The sequence below is a fragment of the Carassius carassius genome, chromosome 37 (assembly GCF_963082965.1).
Source record: "Carassius carassius chromosome 37, fCarCar2.1, whole genome shotgun sequence".
In the NCBI taxonomy this organism is placed as follows: domain Eukaryota; kingdom Metazoa; phylum Chordata; class Actinopteri; order Cypriniformes; family Cyprinidae; genus Carassius; species Carassius carassius.
Genome location: NC_081791.1, coordinates 981,887 through 996,660, shown reverse-complemented (window position 1 = coordinate 996,660; position 14,774 = coordinate 981,887). Strand labels below are relative to the sequence as shown.

At 45.7% G+C, this 14,774-nt stretch overlaps 3 non-coding genes and 1 pseudogene across 3 annotated transcripts; all 4 read left to right on the top strand.

Moving 5' to 3' along the window:
* The first annotated feature begins 1,727 nt into the window (after positions 1 to 1,727).
* LOC132118819 (U2 spliceosomal RNA) lies at positions 1,728 to 1,912 on the top strand. Its single transcript, XR_009426031.1, has one exon. It is a non-coding gene; the product is annotated as a U2 spliceosomal RNA (small nuclear RNA).
* A 363-nt stretch (positions 1,913 to 2,275) lies between these two features.
* LOC132118745 (U1 spliceosomal RNA) lies at positions 2,276 to 2,439 on the top strand. Its single transcript, XR_009425972.1, has one exon. It is a non-coding gene; the product is annotated as a U1 spliceosomal RNA (small nuclear RNA).
* Positions 2,440 to 13,341: 10,902 nt separating this feature from the next.
* Positions 13,342 to 13,514, top strand: LOC132118817 (U2 spliceosomal RNA; annotated as a pseudogene).
* A 363-nt stretch (positions 13,515 to 13,877) lies between these two features.
* On the top strand, positions 13,878 to 14,041 carry LOC132118746 (U1 spliceosomal RNA). Its single transcript, XR_009425973.1, has one exon. It is a non-coding gene; the product is annotated as a U1 spliceosomal RNA (small nuclear RNA).
* The last annotated feature ends 733 nt before the right edge of the window (positions 14,042 to 14,774 follow it).

Here is a 14,774-nt window from a genome sequence, read left to right as displayed (position 1 = left end):
GCCCTTTGTCGCCTCTGCTTTATGTTCTGTCTCTAGAGCCCCTGATGGCAGCCTTGAGGGTGGCTGATTCGTTGACAGGCATGCATTTACATGGAGGCAGGGGTACGTGTGCAAAGGTGTCTGCATATGCAGACGATATGACATTGTTCCTAACCTCAGATCTGGATTTTGAGACAGTATGCAAAATCATTAAAGGCTTTTGCGAGGCTTCAGGAGCGCGTGTAAACGCGAGTAAGTCTTCTGTAATGTTTGCAGGCCAGTGGGCAGAAAGAACAGTTGTGCCAGGTGGGTATAACTTTTGTGCAGAGGGATTGAAGATCCTAGGGATCAGGTTTTTCAGAAAGAATAGCGCTCGGGAGAACTGGGTGGCTAGGTTCAAAGCAGCGCAAACAAAGATAGCTAGGTGGAAATTAAGGGGGCTATCGATGTGGGGTAGGCTGGAAGTAGTGAGGGCAGACCTACTCCCAAGTTTGAATTATTTGGCCTATATTTTTCCGGTACCTTTTTTGTATGGTAGGAAGTTGGAGAAGCTGTTTTTTTCTTTTCTTTGGAATAACGGTACTGAAATGGTGGCGAGAACACAGATGTACTGCCATGTGAAGGAGGGGGGGAGGGGAGTTCCTTGTATCCCCTTAAAAATGGATGCACTTTTCCTTTCCTCTTCTGCCCAATTAGCAACACAAGAGGCAGCGCATAATGCAAGGATTTTGGCCCAGTTTTGGCTGGCTTTTCCATTGCGATCTATTAGCTCATGGAGGGCAACAATGCCATGGTCAACAAATAGGCCGGCCTATTATCAGAGGGTGGCAGATTTCATAGTGGGGAAATCATGGTGTTTGGAGCAATCTTTGATCCTTCAGCATAGGCAACTGTACAGTAGATTGAGGGACGAGCTAGTGGCAGGGGCAGAGAAAGTTGTCCCGCCATATAGAGTGGGTTGGGCCATGTTGCAGCCTACTTATTTGACTGGGTTTTGTAAAGATTTAAATTGGTTGGCAGCGCTGGGTCGGCTGCCTGTGAGGGAGCGGCTATACAGACATGGCTCAGGGAGGTCGCCAAAGTGCCCAGTTGGCTGTGGCCAGGACGAAACTGTAGAGCATACCTTCTGGTCCTGTCCGGGGGCAGTTACATTCTGGAAGTTAGTGACTACGTGGTGGGAAAAGTGGGGGGGGCCGAAAATCACAAAGAACCTAGTACTCTATGGGGAAGGGTTGGAAGGCTTTGTAAAGGAAGAAAGAATTGTAATTTGGGTGGTGGTTTCAGAAGGGAAACATGTACTGTGGGAATGGAGAACTGATTGTTTAAGAAAGCAAATACCTCGTTTGGCGTCAGAGACTGTGTTTTTGCGACTGTTGAGTAAAATAGTTACTGAGGTGAAAGCATTTAAATGCTGTTTTGGGGAGGAAAAAACGAAGAGAGTGTGGGGGGGGGGGGGGGGGGTTGCCAAAAGTCGGAGTGGGGTAAGCAAAAGGGCAATTTTTTAGCTTGGGTTTGTTTTTCTGTTTTATTTTCTTTTCATGGAATATCTATTTTGTGGGTAATGGAATATTCACTTTTGAAGAACATATACAATGCTTTGATGAAGCAAAAAGGTTTATTCTGTCTGTTTCTTAAAATGTAGCGGTTAAGTTATACACCGGTCTATTTAGCCTGTTTCTAAGAAGAGCCACATTGTATAAGAGAAAAGTAAGAATTGTGTTGTATTGATGGTTATACTTTCTGATGGAATATATGCTTTGGTTTAATAAAAAAAAAAAAATCTGTTCTTATCAGTTTAATATCTGATACGTCCCCCATCCGGGGACTACATATTAAATGGATTTTTAGATCACGGAGCTGGAGCCGGGGCTTGCTCCGTCCATTCCACGCATCGGCCTGGTATTGCAGTGTCTCCAGGAACGGTGTGCTTTCCCTTTTTTGGGAATGCCATTTATTGTGACGAATAGCAGAGCAAGTAATGAGGTCTGCCTTTGCAGGTCCTGTGGTTTATTGCGGACTCTCTTCTGAGGCACCCCCCTGAGGTGTTGGACTCTTCCACTAACGATGCTCCCACCTGAGGTCTCGGAGTCTTTCACTGACGAGGTGATGTATCGAGTTTGGTGTGTTTGGTTAAAAGGAGTCATCTAAAACCAGCGTTGGGAAGCGCCAGCCCATGAGATTCCAGGCCAGTAATGGAAGTCACCCATCCTTCCTTTGCTGGGGTTTACGGAGGGCTAACCGTTGGTGAGGATGGTAGAGATGCAAATTGTACCTCTGGCTGGCCGCCTGGGTCTTCATACTTACCTGGCAGGGGAGACAACATGATCAAGAAGGCGGTACACCCAGGGCGAGGCTTGTCCATTGCACTCCGGCCATGCTGACCCCTGCGAATTTCCCAAATGTGGGAATCTCGACTGCATAATTTATGGTAGTGGGGGACTGCGTTCACGCTCTCCCCTGAAATAACTGGTGAAAAAAAGCAGAAAGATCTATCTCAGTTACTTTTTAGTTTCAGAACGATGAGTCCTGCCACACGCTGGGTATGTGTTTTGAGCTCATGAAACAAAATCACTTACGCTCTTGAAATATCGGTCCCTGGTGTGTGGTTTAGTTCGAATTTTGGCACAAACCTCATGTGGGGATCTACACAGGCAGGCACACAACATAGCTGCATCACGTTCACACAACACCCAGGATCACATGATGTTTTGAAAAGTCACATGACCAATTAGGAAGTGATAAGTGTCTGCTGGTTGCAAGGCAGATTCTCTTTGTGTTGGTGCTGGACACTGTTGTGTGCGTTGGGCTTCCTTTTCATGTAGGTACTGTTGGTAATGGTAGAGCATGATTAATCACTGCCATTTGAATTTTTATATTTATTTTGTTTTATCAGGGTAATTTCTAGAAGTGTGTGTCTACTCTTCATGGAGGACACAGGCTTCTGCATGGAGTTTTAAAATATGTTGTAATCCATCTCATTGTGACCTGAGCTGCTGGGCTGCATCGGTAAATGCTTTAATATGTACATTGAGTGTTTTTTTTTTATCTGCATTGGAACATGTTTTAAAAATACTTTTTCTGTCTGTAGCAACGGAATGTTCACCTTTGTCTTATATCAATGAGCCGTGGGACAGTTGAGCATACTGAAAAGTAGGCCTATATTTTCTAGCCATGTTTGAGTTGACTATGCTGTTTAATGAGGCTGGCAACTAACATGATTTTTTATTTCCAAAAAGGGACCAGGCCAGCCACTGTTTTCTTGTGATTAATATGCATTTTTTTTGTTTTGTTGGTTTGTTTGTGTGATTGTGTGATGTGATTTTGCTTCTGGGCCTACCACCCATGTGCCCTATTTTTAGTAGCATTGTTCCTTAACTTCTGGTGCCATCAATGCTGGTGGTTCTCCTCTCTAACTATGTCTTCTGCTTAGGCTATCCCTGTACAAGGCCGGATTCACACTGATGCTTTGCCCCTTCTTGCCAAGGGACCACCTTGTTAGAGACATTGGTTTGGGGTGTATTTACTTAATCTCATAACACGGTATGAGATTTTTGTCGTGGTATCTGAAGATCTTGAATGTGTGGTGCTTGCTGTGTTGCATGCTTCTTCTGGTGCTGGCTTGCTGTCTCCTGTTTCTTCTTGTCTCACCAGGGTCCTCCTGAGCAGGGGTTTCGCATTGGCTGATCCGACCTTCCTAGACTGAGGAGAATCCACTAATTGTATAGCAGTATTTAAGATCCATTTTAAGAACTTTCACACTTTTTGTACTAAATTGTAATAAATTTGGAATACATCGATATATCTGCCTCTTGTCAACTGTCCCTTTGCGGGGAAAATATAGAGTTAGCTACACTACATTAAGGGAAGACTTGTGGGTCCTCCTGCCCATCATCAGGGGGTGGCGTAGTCAGACCGTAAAGATTTACTGCTTGACGGGTACCACACTCACTTTGCAAGTCGATTGGATTGACTGCAGCCTAGCTGTAGCTGTCTTCATGTTTGTTTTTGGTTGTGCTTTTTCAAATCATATTAGTTTTTTTTCCGCTTACAGCGCCACCTAGTGGCCTGTCGCAGCGCCCTTTTTAACCTGACCACTGACTGAGCCCTTGCACAGGTGTGCCGATTTGGGTGAAGGGATCTCACTCCTTCCTGGAGTTATAGCCATTTGAGCCACCTCGGCCACACCACCTTGGCACGTTTTGAGGTCCCCTCGCCAAGGTGAATGGAAATTTACACTTTTTTTGGATGATTATTGACAGTCAGACTCCAGAGAAGCATTCTGTGCTGATTTGGGTGGGACTGGGCCAAGTACCTGCCGCTAGTTAGCAAAAGAAGGTTTTCGTCAAAATCCAAAATACCCGAAAATTTCGTCAGAGCGACAAGCCAATCTGAGACCTGCATCTCGTTCGGCTCGAGCCAATGATTCCGATGACATAAGGCACGTGGCTCTGCGATGAACTGTCTGGGAGTTACGAGCGATGCCGTACTCTCTGTCGCTGCAGAGCCACCGTCAGGCCGATCGGGGCGAGGCCCGGTGACGTTGCAGACGGGGGAGGGTACTACCATCCCACAGCGTTTCAGGTCTCCCAGACTTACCAAAGCCGAGATGGGCATCGCCGTGTCCGGCTTCTTCCCCGCTGCATCAAATCAACATCGCTTCTCGGCCTTTTGGCTAAGATCAAGTGTGATCGACCCAGATGGATCCAACGAGAGAGGATGCACCTTTGCCGACCATGGTGGTGCGGCTGAAGAATACTGTTCATTTACAAGTCAAGGTGGATGCAGCGGCTGACGTTAAGATAAGATTTGGAAGAGAGTTTATGGTTACTGAACTGTTGAGAGATATTTTTGGTGTTCCGGCATGTTTAATTTTTTGTTTGCAAGATTTTTCAAGCTCTGGCTCTATGGATTTGACTTTTTTCCAACTGAGAGACTGCGTGGCATTCTATGAAGCATGGAAGAAGAAAAAAGATCACCAGCACTTAACCGGCCTGCACCTCTTACCTACTTTTGCTCAGGATTTTCTGCTACTAACGATCCACCTGTACAATCCTTTTGTGGAAGATGGTGATGTGTTAACATTCTTAGCCAGGTACTGTGATACGGTGAAATGAGGTGAACGTTTGAAGGACCAGTTTGGTATATGGACTGGAAAGAGAAGATGCCTCGTTAAGCTGCGTACAGACACAGCGTCGCCAGGTGGTTTAGTTCATCCACCTGGGTCTTTCTTCATTGGATCAAACAGGGGCTTTTTGCACTATCCAGGTCAACCAGTGTTCTGCAGGAGGTGTGGTGCGCAGGGCCATGTGAAAGCAGACTGCACAGGAAAGAGATATCGCTTTTGTGGATCTGCAGAGCACGTTGGATCAGCTTGTCCAGAACCAAAAACATGCAGTTTATGTGGAGGAGGAGATCATCTGTTCCGGGTATGCCCTAGCAGACAGAAAACATATGCCAGCTTATTCAAAGAGGGACAAGGTCTGCAGGCTGATTTTGAAGGTCTACTAATGAGTGTTCCAGGTGGAGGGGAAAGTCAAGTGGCAGGCCCTTCAGGAGTGGGTACAGGTGGTGAAATGGTGAAAGGCCAGGTGATGGAATCAAGGAACGAAGAGGGAGGAGGTGGGCCAGAGCTTCAAATAAGTCCTTCGCAGCAATGGTCAGAGTTTGATGTGGCAGAGGTACTGTGTGGCATTTATGAGGAGACTGAGCTGGGGAAGGCAGGGTCTGCAGGTGGTGAAGTGGAGCTTCCCTCAGCAATGGAAATGGAACTGAACATGATAGGGCCTGACACAGGCCAAGGCCTAAGGAGAAGGAAGTTTTGTGAAGATGTGACTGGAGATCCGGAAAAGAAGTGCTGCAAAGTCCAGGAACCTGTACCCAGACGAGTCCAAAACAAGGTGGCAGGGGGTGAGATGGACACTGAGGAGAGGGTTGTTGGGGAGAGTGGAGTAGAAGGAGGAGGGGGTGGTGGAGGAGTTTTGGAAAGGGTCAAGTCAATTTTGCGGGAGGATAAGAGGGGAGGGGGGCAGAGGAGTGAGGGAGAAGGAGGAGATTGGACAGAGATAACGGGGAAGGGGAAAAATGTTTTGAGTAAAAATCGAGCATGTGATGGTTTTGTGAGCATCTACTTGGGTTTTTCCTTTTTTCTTTTAAGCTTATTTCTGTCTATATGACATGTTTAAAAGTGGCAACTTTGAATGTAAGAGGACTAAAAATGATACAAAGAAGGACTGCAATATTTCTTTCTTTAAAAATGTCACCTTTGGATGTTTGTTTTTTACAAGAATGCCACTTGAAGGATAAAAATGATGTCTCCATTTTTTCTGCTGGGTGGGAAATGGGGCCTTCATTTTAAGGGGTGTGGGGAATGTCAATGCAGATGGGGTGGGAATCTTATTTTATTCATGGGACTTTGTTATTGAGTCTGCCATTGTCATTATCCCAGGTAGAGTAGTGGTTGTAGATGTGAGGTGGAGGGGGATAGGTTTTCGCTTTTTAAATGTCTACGCCCCAAGTAAATTGGGTGATAGGGAGGGGTTTTTGGAAAGTTTGAATGCAATTTTATATACAAATAGATTGCTAGTGCTGGGAGGGGATTTTAATGTGTCTTTGGACAATGCTTCTGGTAGTGCATTAGCTCAACAAGTGACAAGGTTCTCTCTCTGTGATTCTTTTCGGGGGGCAGGAGGGAAGGTGCCCACTTTTACCTGGCGAAACAGTAGAAATGAGGCGGCGCGTTTAGACTATCTTTTTCTGCCTTCATATGTGAAAGTGGCTAACTATACTCAGGTTCCTATGTGGTGTTCAGACCACTGTCTGGTGGGGGTATGGGTGGAAGTTGGAGGTGAGAGACGGGGTAGAGGGGTGTGGAGGTTCAATACTTCCTTTCTGAACGACAAGTTTTTTTGTATAGCGCTCTTTAATTTGGTAGCCGGTTGGAAAAATCTGAGAGGTTTGTTTCAGTCACAAGGGGAATGGTGGGAGGGATTCAAGTAGAGGGTTGCAGTTTTCTGCCATAATTGGGGCAGGGAGAAGGCAAGAAGTAAACGGGAAAAAGTTGGTAAGTGGTCAGAGGAGCTGCAGGCTCTATGGGCAGGTGGTGCCTTGGGGACTGCTGATGGATGGTCTAGGGCTCGGTATCTGCAGGAAGCAATGAAGAATTATTATTGGGAGGAAGCTAAGTCCTTTTTGCAAGGTTCAAGCGTCCGGAAGCGGCTCTATGATGAAAGCCAACCAGCTATTTCTTTGCAACAGTGCGGGGTAGGCAAAGGAAAAGTTATATAGAGGGTTTGAGGGGTGAAGGGGGGGTGCAGACATCGGGGAAGGGGATGCTGAAGGTGGCTGAAGGGTTTTATAGAGAGTTATTTAGTGAAAGAACTCCTTCAGTCACAGCATATGGGAAGTTTTTAGACAATCTGATTGGGGGTTTAGATGAGGAGGAAAGGAGAGCACTCGAAGGGCCCTTGACCTTGCAAGAGGTTGGTTTTGCAGTTGCTTCCTTGAAAAAAGGCACGGCTCCAGGTTGTGATGGTCTTCCAGCTGCCTTCTATGAGGTGGTTTTGCCGTGGGTAGGAACTGAACTGGTGGGAGTATACCAGGAGTGCTTTAGAAGGGGGAAGTTGGTAGAGACGATGAGAACAGGGTTGGTAACATTGTTGCATAAGAAAGGGCCGAAGGAAGAGTTAGGGAATTGGAGGCCAGTTACTTTGCTGACCACAGATTATAAGGTGTTGGCAAAAGTCTTGACAGAGAGACTTAAGAAGGTCATTGGAGCAGTTGTCCAGCCAGACCAGACATGTGGCGTGCCAGGGAGGTCAGTGTCTATGAACTTGGCCCTAGTTAGGGACATAATTAGCTGGACAGAGCAAAGGCAGCTTCCTTTAGCCATCCTGAGCTTAGATCAGGAGAAGGCCTTTGACAGGGTCGGCCATTCCTATCTGGAGGCAACCTTGAGGCGCATGCGGTTTGGTCCAGTGTTCAGGGCGTGGGTTAGATTGCTTTACAGAGAGGCATTCAGTAGGATAGGTATAAATGGACATTTTACAGAAAAGGTTAAACAGTTAGGGGGAGTACGGCAGGGGTGTCCTTTGTCCCCCCTTCTCTATGTTTTATCTTTAGAACCTTTGTTGGGGGCTTTGAGGTCAGCACCTTCTCTTAGGGGGGTCCATTTGCCTGGAGGTGGTGGAATATGTGCCACAGTGGCTGCTTATGCTTATCCTGGAGGAGTTTTGCCAGGTGTCTGGGGCACAAGTGAATGCTGGCAAGTCATCAGTCATGTTCTTTGGTCAGTGGGCTGAAAGAGCAGAAGCAAGAGGAGGGTATAGTATTTGTGCAGAGGGTTTGAAGATTCTGGGAGTCCGATTTTACAGAGGAGACAGCGCTAAAGAAAACTGGGAGGCAAGATTGAAGGTAGTGCGGAGAAAGATAGGAAGGTGGAGTTCTAGGGGGCTGTCCTTGTGGGGAAGGTTAGAGGTGGTAAAGGCTGATCTTCTCCCAAGCCTTAATTATTTAGCTTTTGTTTTTCCAGTTCCCTTTTGGTCTGGGAGAAGGTTAGAAAAGCTAGTTTTCTCTTTTTTTGTGGAAGAATAGCACAGAAATGGTTGCTAGGGGGCAGGTGTACAAGCCAATGAAGGATGGTGGAAGGGGAGTCCCTTGCATCCCATTGAAAATGGAGGCTATTTTCTGTTCTTGGACAGCTCGCTTAGCATCCCATGAGAGAGAGCACAAGGCCAGGTTTTTAGCCCAATTTTGGCTGGCTTTTCCTTTGAGGTCCTTGGGCAATTGGAAAGGAACGAATCCCTGGTCGACAAATAGGCCAGAGCATTATCGCAGGGCGGCAGACTTTATCGCTCGGAAGCCTTGGTGTCTAGAGCAGTCCCTGATACTAGATCAAAGGAAACTACACCTCAGACTGAGTAAGGAGTTAGTGGAAGGGGTAGGACAACCGGATTTGCCATATGAAGTTAATTGGATAATGATACAGCCATCATATTTAATAGGCTTTTGCAAAGATCTCAACTGGTTAGCTGCCCTGGGTCGGTTACCAGTGAGAGAGAGGTTGAATAGACATGGCTCTGGTAGGTCTCCAAGGTGCCCAACAGGTTGCGGCCAAGAGGAGACAATAGAGCATGCCTTGTGGTCGTGTCCAGGAGCTGCAGAGCTCTGGAGGTCAGTCACGTTGTGGTGGGAGAGATGGAGGGGGCCAATTATTTCAAGGGACTTAGTGTTGTATGGGCTGGGTCTAGATGCTTTTGAAGCACAACGAAGGAGAGTCATATGGGTTACGATCTCAGAGGGGAAGCATGTTCTATGGGAATGGAGAACAATGTGTTTGAGGAAAAAGATTCCTCGTTTGGAACCTGAAAGATTATTTTTACAACTGCTGGGGAAAATGTCAGCAGAGGTTAAAGTTTTCAGAACATGTTTTGGGGATGAGGTGACTAGAAGGGTATGGAGAGGGCTGCAGAAGGTAGGGGTGGGGTAGAAAGGATGACTGTTTTTTTTTATTTTTGTTTGTTTTTGAAACTGGAGGTACTTTTGACCTTTGATTTTTGAATAGTATTATGCAATGCTGAAAGAAGACTTATGTTGTAAATTTATTTTGTATTTTTGTACAGTGAACTTGTTGTAAAAATTGGTGTTGGTGTTAATAAAAAAAAAAAAAATCTGTTCCTGCAAATTTCAAACTTCCCACCCAACCATACTATTGGAGCAGATGAAAATGAGGAGATGGAACTCCATCAATCCCTAATAGAGAAAGAAACGGAGTCAGATGAACAGAGCAAGGATGGGGATAGTGAACAAGACAACCAAGAACAGGAAAAGGTAGTGGAGGAGAAACGAGAGATAGAGGTAAGTAATGATCTTCCAGGAGTTATGCTGAGAGGGAAAAAAAGGATTGCCCGATCTCCCATTGAGGAGAAAAATGAGAAAAGAGATCGAGTGGGATGGCGATCAGATTCCTCCTCATCAGATGATCTGAACCGGCTTTTCCCACTCAGTTCCCCAAACGAAATATCCTTTTTGTCAATAGAACTCCAAACATCAACCCCTAGAGGTAGCTTAGGGGGGAAACAGCTTCAATCTCCGGATTCCCCAAATAGGGAAAAAAAGGAAAAGCTGGTTTCACAAGATACAGATATCTTTTTTAATTGAAATTTTAGTTATTTTTTGTCTTCTAAAATGTCGTATTTATCCCTTTTAACTGTTTTTATCATGACACTCACACTCTCTACCTTAAATGTAAGAAGTGTGAGGTCACAGTTGAGAGCTCAAACGGTTTTATCCTTTTTACAAACCCAAAATAGCGATATCCTGCTTTTACAAGAATGTGTTTTACCTTTTATGTCCAATTATAGGAGATGGGAAGAACAATGGCCTCATGTAGATGGAGTAGCCATTTTAATTAAAAACCCTCAGCTCTTGGTGAAGGGGAGCACAGTGGTGAGAGATGGGAGAGCTCTTTTAATAAATCTGTCCTTTTTAGTACATGATTTTAATATTTTAAATATGTATGCTTTCACAGATAAAAATGAAAGGAACGACCTTTTAGAAGACGTGCAGTCCCACCTTTTAGGGAAGACCCCATTTATTTTAGCAGGGGATTTTAATTGCATCTTAAGTAAAAATTATAGAAAAGGAGAGAGAGGGGATTTTAAAATGGATAAAACGTCAATTTTACTACAGAACATTATAAAGGATTTTAAATTGACTGACTGTTTTAGAACCATGCATCCTGGGGAAAAAGGATTCACCTGGTTTAGTGGTGATGGCACTAAAGCCTCCCATATAGATTATATCTTTACGCGAGACCTTACACCAGTAGATGCTAAACTAACACCTGTTTTCTTTTCAGACCACGTTATGCTTTCTTGCACCCTTTCTTTTCCCACAGGTGTGACGACAGGTGGAGGGATTTGGAAATTGAAGTACAGTACAGCCAATGGCAGACTTTACAAGACTTTTATGATTCACAAGCACAGTGGTGGGAGATGGTAAAGGCAAAGACCAAGACTTTTTTTAGATGGGCAGGGAAAAAGAAAAAAATTAAAGGAAAAAAGACGAATGGTGGGACTGCAAAAGAGGCTACAACGTTACTTTTATCTTCTTAGTCTGGGTTTTGATTTTAACGAAGAAATTAAGGAAGTTAAGAAAGAAATGTCAGAATTAGCAGAGGTCAAAAGGAGAGGTGTTATCTTCAAGCCTGCGCTGTCCCTGAGAGAAAGATCACAGACAGCCTCGTACTGATAAGAGACGCCATCTGTTATGCGAGAGACAGAAATATTCGGCTGATAGTTTTAAATTTAGACTTTGAAAAAGCATTTGACCGAGTCTCGCACCACTACTTGTTTCAAGTTTTGGAAAAAATGGGGTTTCCCAGGAGGTTTTTAGCTTGGGTGGGATTGCTGTATAAAGATATAACCAGCAAAATCCTAGTTAACGGGAATCTTTCAAAAGCGATAGATATACGCAGCGGGGTCCATCAGGGCTGTCCGTTATCTCCTCTCCTGTATGTGGCTTGCATCGAACCCTTAGCGCAGGTATTGAGAAGGGATAAATGGATCAATGGACTGACTATACCCGGGACAGGAGGACTGACTGCAAAGACCGTTTTATATATGGATGATGTCAACCTTTTATGTACTGACGTTTTATCAACACAGAGGACAATGGACCTGACAGACTGGTTTGGGAAAGCATCGGGAGCCAGACTGAACCGAGATAAAACACAGGCACAGTTTTACGGTCCCTGGAAACCTAGCGAGCTTACTGGACTGGACACTACTTTTAAAAAGACAGAGTTAAAAATATTGGGCATTAAATTTGACAGGGACGGGGGAGGGAGTGGAAACTGGCAGGACGTGTTGGTTAAAGTGCAGAAAAAACTAGGTTTCTGGGGACTGAGACGTTTGACATTTGAAGGAAAGGTTTTAATCATAAAAGCTGTGATTTTACCCCTGGTTTTATTGTTGTGTTCTGTTTTATTTCCCCCCAGACTCTTTCTTGTATCCCTGGAACGTGCAATGTTTTATTTTTTGTGGGGGTCTAAGTGGGAGAAACTTAAAAGAGCAACCATGAAGAAAGCACCCCAAAATGGAGGAAAAGGAGTGCCAGACCCCTACTTGTTTTTAGGAGCTTTTTATACTGCACTACATATAAAACATGCCCGAACCCCATCCAAACAAGACAAAACAGCAGCCATGACCCGGTTTTGGATGGGCTCCTACTTAAGAACTCAAAACATTTTACAGATTGACTTGACAACGCCGGTTGCCTTTGACCAACCCCCAGCATACACCCACATAAAGAAGTTTTTAAAGAAATTCAATTTGGAAAAAGAAAGTGTGACCGTTTTAACTAATCATCGCTCCATACTCTCTCTTGTGCAGGAACGGGAACAAGTGTGTCCAGTGCGCGGGCTCACTCTAGGTGAAGCCCAAAAAGTTTGGCGGAATGTATCCCACTCAGCTCTTCACAACCGACACCGAGACTTGGCTTGGATGGCTGCCCATGAGATCCTCCCGGTCAGGGCCGTGATGCACTCCCGAGGCATGTCAAAGAACCCCATCTGCCCACGGCCCGGATGTGGCGCACCCGAGACCGTGAAGCACGCCTTCTGGGAGTGCAGCGCTGTGAGGGACCTGTGGGCAACAGCTGGCCCCCAGCAATTCCCGTGCCTGCCAGTAGGGGGGGGTCCTAGACTACCCAATGGGAAGAGGAGGGGTGAGCCAAGAAGAAATGCCAGCAAAAACACCCCCTAAGCTATGGCTCACCATCATCTGCATCAAAGACGCCATATGGACCTCCAGAAACCTACTGGTAGGGAAGCGCATGCAGGGGTCCCTCCACGCCACCATCCAGCTGGCTAAATCAAAGCTGCAGGAGTACACCGCATGTCGCCATTCGGATGTGGAGGGTCAGAGCTTCAAGGGAAAGGTCCCCATAGCCACGAGCCCTGGCTGCCCGTAGATGCCCCCAAACACCTGAAGTGGGGCAGCGGTGCCACGGTTTAAGAGGATCTCCTCTGGGCCCAGAAGGGTCAAGTCTCTGGGACTGTTTTTGAGGAACTGAGCTGATGGTTTAACCTATTATTTTTTTAAAGGACATACCCGTTTTTGTACAACAGAAGAGAAAAAATTTTAAACCTGTCTTTCGATTTTAATAACACTGTTTTTTTTTAACACTACAGACACACAACACAAACAAACACTCCACACAAAATGTTTTTATTTTTGTATCAACTTATTTAACAGTTGTTTTGGGCATTGAAAAAAAAAAAAAAGGTCTCCAAAGCAACCAATGTACTATGTATTTTAACAAAACAAATGTGTGCATGTAACCAGAGTTTATTGTGACAATAAAACATTTTCGAAAGAAAAAAATCTGTTCTTATCAGTTTAATATCTGATACGTCCCCCATCCGGGGACTACATATTAAATGGATTTTTAGATCACGGAGCTGGAGCCGGGGCTTGCTCCGTCCACTCCACGCATCGGCCTGGTATTGCAGTGTCTCCAGGAACGGTGTGCTTTCCCTTTTTTGGGAATGCCATTTATTGTAACGAATAGCAGAGCAAGTAATGAGGTCTGCCTTTGCAGGTCCTGTGGTTTATTGCGGACTCTCTTCTGTGGCACCTCCCTGAGGTGTTGGACTCTTCCACTAACGATGCTCCCACCTGAGGTCTCGGAGTCTTTCACTGACGAGGTGATGTATCGAATTTGGTGTGTTTGGCTAAAGGGAGTCTTCTAAAACCAGCGTTGGGAAGCGCCAGCCCATGAGTTTCCAGGCCAGTAATGGAAGTCTCCCATCCTTCCTTTGCTGGGGTTTACGGAGGGCTAACCGTTGGTGAGGATGGTAGAGACGCAAATTGTACCTCTGGCTGGCCGCCTGGGTCTTCATACTTACCTGGAAGGGGAGACACCATGATCAAGAAGGCGGTTCACCTAGGGTGAGGCTTGTCCATTGCACTCCGGCCATGCTGACCCCTGCGAATTCCCCAAATGTGGGAATCTCAACTGCATAATTTATGGTAGTGGGGGACTGCGTTCGCGCTCTCCCCTGAATTAACTGGTGAAACAAAGCAGAAAGATCTATCTCAGTTACTTTTTAGTTTCAGAACAATGAGTCCTGCCACATGCTGGGTATGTGTTTTGAGCTCATGAAATAAAATCACTTACGCTCTTGAAATATCGGTCCCTGGTGTGTGGTTTAGTTCGAATTTTGCACAAACCTCACTTTGCAAGTCGATTGGATTGACTGCAGCCTAGCTGTAGCTATCTCCATGTTTGTTTTTGGTTGTGCTTTTTCAAATCATATTAGTTTTTTTCCGCTTACAGCGCCACCTAGTGGCCTGTCGCAGCGCCCTTTTTCACCTGACCGCTGACTGAGCCCTTGCACAGGTGTGCCGATTTGGGTGAAGGGATCTCACTCCTTCCTGGAGTTATAGCCATTTGAGCCACCTCAGCCACACCACCTTGGCACGTTTTGAGGTCCCCTCGCCAAGGTGAATGGAAATTTACACATTTTTTGGATGATTATTGACAGTCAGACTCCAGCAAAGCATTCTGTGCTGATTTGGGTGGGACTGGGCCAAATACCTGCCGCTAGTTTGCAAAAGAAGGTTTTCGACAAAAACCAAAATACCCGAAAATTTCACGTGGCTCTGCGACGAACCGTTTGGGAGTTACGAGCGCTGCCGTACTCTCTGTCGCTGCAGAGCCAGCGTCAGGCCGATCGGGGCGAGGCCCGGTGACGTTGCAGACGGGGGAGAGTACTACCATCCCACAGCGTTTCA